The 5,122-nt window shown below is 53.2% G+C and overlaps 1 non-coding gene across 1 annotated transcript; it reads right to left on the bottom strand.

Moving 5' to 3' along the window:
• Nucleotides 1-1,598: 1,598 nt before the first annotated feature.
• On the bottom strand, nucleotides 1,599-1,671 carry TRNAF-GAA (transfer RNA phenylalanine (anticodon GAA)). Its single transcript has one exon. It is a non-coding gene; the product is annotated as a tRNA-Phe (tRNA).
• Between the last annotated feature and the right edge of the window lie 3,451 nt (nucleotides 1,672-5,122).

The raw sequence follows: 5,122 nt of genomic DNA, 5'->3' as shown, positions 1-5,122 counted from the left end.
GTACTGCGGCCTCAGACCGGGACAGGAAGCCCTCACCACGCCCAGGCCTGCCTCTTTCCTTCAGCCCAGGCAGCCAGAGGTGCCAGGGAGCTCCCAGGCAGGCTGCCGCCTCAGCCAGGAAATAAGGAAAAGGCAATGAATGAAGAAGTCAGGAAATAACAAGGAAATGAAGAGGTTTGTCAAACGGGTTTCTGCCCGATTTACCATCTTCTCAGCTACCACTCAAAGTTAAAGACCTAAAGTCGACCTATAGGCATAAGTACAGATGGTTGGATGGGAATTAAAAGGAGCTGCTGTCACAAGTGTTAGGTGCCTGCAAGCAGCATGCAGACCATTTAAAAACACTGCAATTAGAGGCTCAGATGAAACACTTGCCCTAAATCAGAAACGACAATAGGAGGACCAGCAGAAAGCCACTCTAGGTAAACAGCCGAGGAATGGAGGCTGTTAGAGGCAAAAAGTCATTCCTCAAAATTTGGAAATCAAATCCTAGTGAGGATAATAGGAAGGTGCACAAACTCTGGCCTGTTAAGTGTCAAAGTCTAACAAGTCAGGCCAAGAAAGAATCTGAGAAGCAACATGCTAAAGACACAAAAGCTAAGCATAAATCCAGTCAATGCGCATCCTGGTCTGTTCCTGCAGAAAGATGAACCCCCTCTGTAGCTGGAGTGAGCTCCTCTAAGCTGACCTCACTACAGACCTGTGCCAGGTAGTGCTCATTGTAAAACTGTTTCCTCTGACGGTTGGGAAAATGGGACCAGGGGTCCTCAGGCAGGCTGACACAATTAAAATCCTCCCTCCAACAACAAACATCATGCAGTCCAGAGGAAGGGAACCTTTGATCTTCCCTCTCATGCCTTAACTGGGGACCATACACACTAATATAGCAGTAACCAGTGCCACAGAGCATAAAGTCTACTGGTAATGCCCTCCCTGGTTGGAGCTCCACCACATTCTGTACTCGCTCCGCAAATGTGAAAAACAAGACTCCAGTCCCATCATTCTTCCCTGGCCAGGAGGCCCTTCCTCCAATCACCCTCTGCCTATTGGGCGACTCTAGAGTTGTTAATGTGCATTTCCTGAACAGCCACCATGTCCAAGTCCAGCTGCTCCAAGGCACTGAACATCAAGCATTTCCTCCTGGGCCCCTAAATCCCTTCCACCTTCCACACAGCCATTTTCACAGATGTCCCTTCCCTGCTACTGCCCTTGCTCAGCTGCGCAGAGGAGTTTTCATCCCCAGTCCCTACCTGTCACTGCCCAGCAGCCCTCTGGCACCATTCCTGAGGGTCACCCTGCCTTGCTCTCTTCCTGCCGTGTTGGGAAGACAGCTCTCATCGTTAAAGGTCAGGTGGGCCAACTAGGGGCAGAAGCCCATTCTATGTTTTCCTACTGCAGAGCCCAAGATCAGAGAGTCAACTTCAGTGCCACCCAGAGGGGAGGCAAGTGGGGCAATTTGCCCCAGGCCCTGCAGTATTGCAACTTTTTTTTAATGGAAGGGGCCCCCAAAATTGCTTTGACCTAGGCCAGCCTTGTTCACAGGCACCGCTGTGCTGCTAGACAACAAGCTGTCCCTGCACAAAAGGGATGAAAGAACCTGCCAAAGCCTGGTATTGAACCAGGGACCTTTAGATCTTCACTCTAATGCTCTCCTAACTGAGCTACTTTGGCAGCCATATTGGATTATTTTGGCCTGTTGCTTCTCTGTCCAGGATGTTTTTGCAGCAGTTGCACACAAAAAGGACGTCATTGTGAGCAGCCCATGAAGACAAGACTTGCTTTTGCCTGCCTTGCTCGGCTTGACTTGCTTCCTCACCCTGTTTCTGCCCTAGGGCCTGGGTTGACCTGGTGGTGGAAAAGGGCTGGGGGCCAGTGGTGTGGGGAGGAAGTTGACCTGGACCCTGAGCTAGACTAGATCCTGGCGGTGAGAGTCTGGCCACCACTTGCCGCCCCACCCTGTTGTCCTGGCTTCCCCCACTGGGTGTCATTTCGAGAGGGAAGTGGGGCTTCTGCCTCCCCTCCCCGATTTTCACACAGCAGAGGAGTGCGAACAAGAAAATGAACGGCTGCTCCACACCCCACCGGAGGAACCAGACGCCCTTAGCTGTGGTGAGTAAAAAGTGGCTGTTGGCTGACAGGGCCTGTCCCTGAGGAGCTGGAACAGCAGCTGCTGCCTCCCTCTTGGCTCCAGGCTGTGGGAAATGCTCATTGCCTGCCTGCATGGGCGGATGCTGCTCCATGCTCTGGAGAGCGTCTGTATTGCTCTGTCAACCTCCCGTCTTCACTGAGCCAGTCTGGTAAGGTCCCAAGTGCCCCCTCTGGCCTGGCAGCTGAGAGTCTGTGCAGACATCAACCCCCTGCCAGCCCCACAGGCAGCAGCAGTGCCAGCCCCGCCCCCCCCAGCACCACAGGGACACTCAATGCTCTTCCTGTAGGGAAATGGCTCCTTGACATCAGCTGCTAGAGTGAGAGCCAGGAGAGAGCAGTGTCTCGCTCACCTGGGGGAGAGAAGAGACCTGATGAGCGTGGATCTCCCTCTGTCTCCCCTACAAGGCTGGTCAGTTTTATTGTCACTGATAATCAGCATTTCCCTTCAGGGCCGGCTCTAGAGGGATCCGGGGTCTGGGAGAAATCCCCCTTTCCTCCCCAGGCTCTGCCCCCACTCCACCCCTTCCCTCAAACCCCCACCCCTGTCCCATCTCTTCCCGGCCTGCACCATTCCTCTCCCTCTCCCACCTCTTCCCATCCCTGCTCCTCCTCCTCCCCACCCAGTGCCTCCTGCATCCCACTGAACAGCTGATCACTGGCAAGTGGGAGGTGCTGAAGGGGAAGAGGAGGAGCTTGTCAGCAAGGCCTGTTGTGGGGGGGGAGCTGGCTGTCAGTGGGTGCTGAGCACCTATTTTTTCTCTGTTGGTTCTGCAGGCCCATAGCTCTCATGGAGTTGCTGACTTGGCTCCTTTCGCACTCTAGAGAGAGGAGCAGAACCAGGGCTATGGCTGATCTCTGGGGCACGAGGTGAGTGGCAGAAGCTTCAGGTGCTGAGAGTTTGCCTGACCCCCCAGGGACACAGTGTGAGGTGGTGTCCCAGGGATCTCTATGAAAGGAGCAGAACAGGATTTACTTGGGGTGGGGAGAGAACTGAGAGTGTCTGAGAGGGTTCTACAGAGGTATTGCCTGGGTGAGAGACTGGCTAAAACACAGGTCTCACTGTGAGCAGGATTTTAACCTGCGCAGGGGAAACCCTATTGGATTTTAACTCCAACGCCTTAACCACTCAGCCATCAGCACAAAACTGCCCCAATGCAGAGAAAGTGGTAAAGAATCACAATGTCCAGGCTTGAAGTCATCTGAACTACAGAATTCCCACCGCAGACCTGGCTCCCAAAGCACAGGGGGGATTTGGTTTTGTTCTCTTTGCTTAGCCATGTGCAGTCGCACAGAGAGTGCGTTTAAAAGTCTCCCCTCCCACAGAGCGGGAATGGGAAATGATTCTGAACTTGAAGCTTGATGTGAATGAGGATTTCTGGGCCACAAGGTCAGGGACAGGCCTTTGCTATGGAAACCAGTGACACACAGAACCAGGCTAAGGAAAATGTTTCCTGGAGTCAGTAACTGGATTACCAGCAGTATTGTGCAGACAAATGTCTCACAAGAGGAGTCAGCGCATTGGTAGTTCAGTAGCAGAAGTCACAGCTACAGCGGGGGAGGTCTAGCTTTGATTTCTGGCCAACAAAGGGATGAGTTTTATTGTCTCCAAATTTCAGTAGAAAAATACAGACCCAAACTATATGTGGTGGGGATTTCTCTGGATTGGTTTGTTTTTCTCATTTGAAATGTCCTTGATCATTTTTCTGGGAAAACTATTTGGAAAAGGCCAAGGAAGAGTTAGAACAATTACAAATCTCCATGGGAGTGGGGGGGGGGGCTATCAGCGCTGGGGGAGGGATGGAGATTTTCATTGAGGGGAGTTGAGGAGATAAATGAGAGGCTTTTGCTCCAGCAGAGGGAGCAGCTTGGCAGGTTCATTTTTACCAAGTGACCCTCCCCCCCCCCCCCCACGTTGCTTCTCCTCCTGCTGCTGCTGCCCCAGCTCAAGCCCACTGTTGCCCCAGCATGTGACCTACAGCTTCCCACTGACAAAGCCTTTATATATCAGATACAAAATCCCCTGTCTGCCCCTTCTCCCAGCTGAGCCCTCCCCACACAGAGACCAGGACAACCCTAACCTACCATTCCGGGGGTTGGGCTTAATCTTCAAGGCTGAGTGAAAACCTTCAGCCAGGACTTTTACTCCCTTCCCACCTCAGCCCAAGCAGCAAGGGAGAATCGGACGAGACACGCTGGCTGGAAGACGCCTCCCTCCCACGTCTCTATACCCTGCTGTGATGTTATTAATATGAACTGGGACTGTAGAGTCATTGGTTGCCACCACTGTGTATATATCTGCAGCAAATATTGTGCAAAGGTTGGCGGTGAGGTGTCTAGGACAAAGTTATGATTTGCTGGTTATAATTATGCGGCTGTATGGTGTACCATTTTTGTATTTGAAGTTATGAATATGGCTAGACTTGTATCTAAATGTTATTTGATTCCAAGGAGCCTCAGTGTCATCAGCCCACAACTCCTTCAGAGTCCATAGCACAAGAGACCCCCCCACTGTCCTGATCCCTGCATGGGAGTGCATCCTCATCTCCCTCCAATGAGCACCAAGGATTAAAGTGGCAGCATCTAGTGTCAGTGGGGTTCAGTGGCTCAGGCCAGACACCTGAGCTGGGGACCCGCCCCCATAGCTCTGCTCGAGGGCCTGGGCCTGGGTTGTTCACACCCCTCCTCACCTCTCCTTGAGCCAAGCCTGGCTCCTCACCTGGAACAAACCAGAAGCGTCCGACAGCCACGCTGCTGTCTGAGTCCCAGGCACTGCTGCTGTCCCATGAGGAGCGGGCTGAGCTGCTGGGGCTGAGAAACAGATCCTCCACCTCCTGCCCTGGGAAGGCTGGAAGGTCCTCACTGACGAGGCAGAGCAATGTCTCCTGCTGGAAACTGGGGCTGGGCTCCTGAGGCCGCTGCTGCCCACATAACAAGCCCCGGAGCCGCCCTGCCCTGTTCTGCTCCTGGGCTGGGT

This window comes from Chelonoidis abingdonii, chromosome 22 (assembly GCF_003597395.2).
Source record: "Chelonoidis abingdonii isolate Lonesome George chromosome 22, CheloAbing_2.0, whole genome shotgun sequence".
Taxonomy (NCBI): Eukaryota; Metazoa; Chordata; order Testudines; family Testudinidae; genus Chelonoidis; species Chelonoidis abingdonii.
The sequence above is the reverse complement of the archived record's forward strand: the minus strand, read 5'-3'. Positions and strand labels throughout refer to the sequence as shown.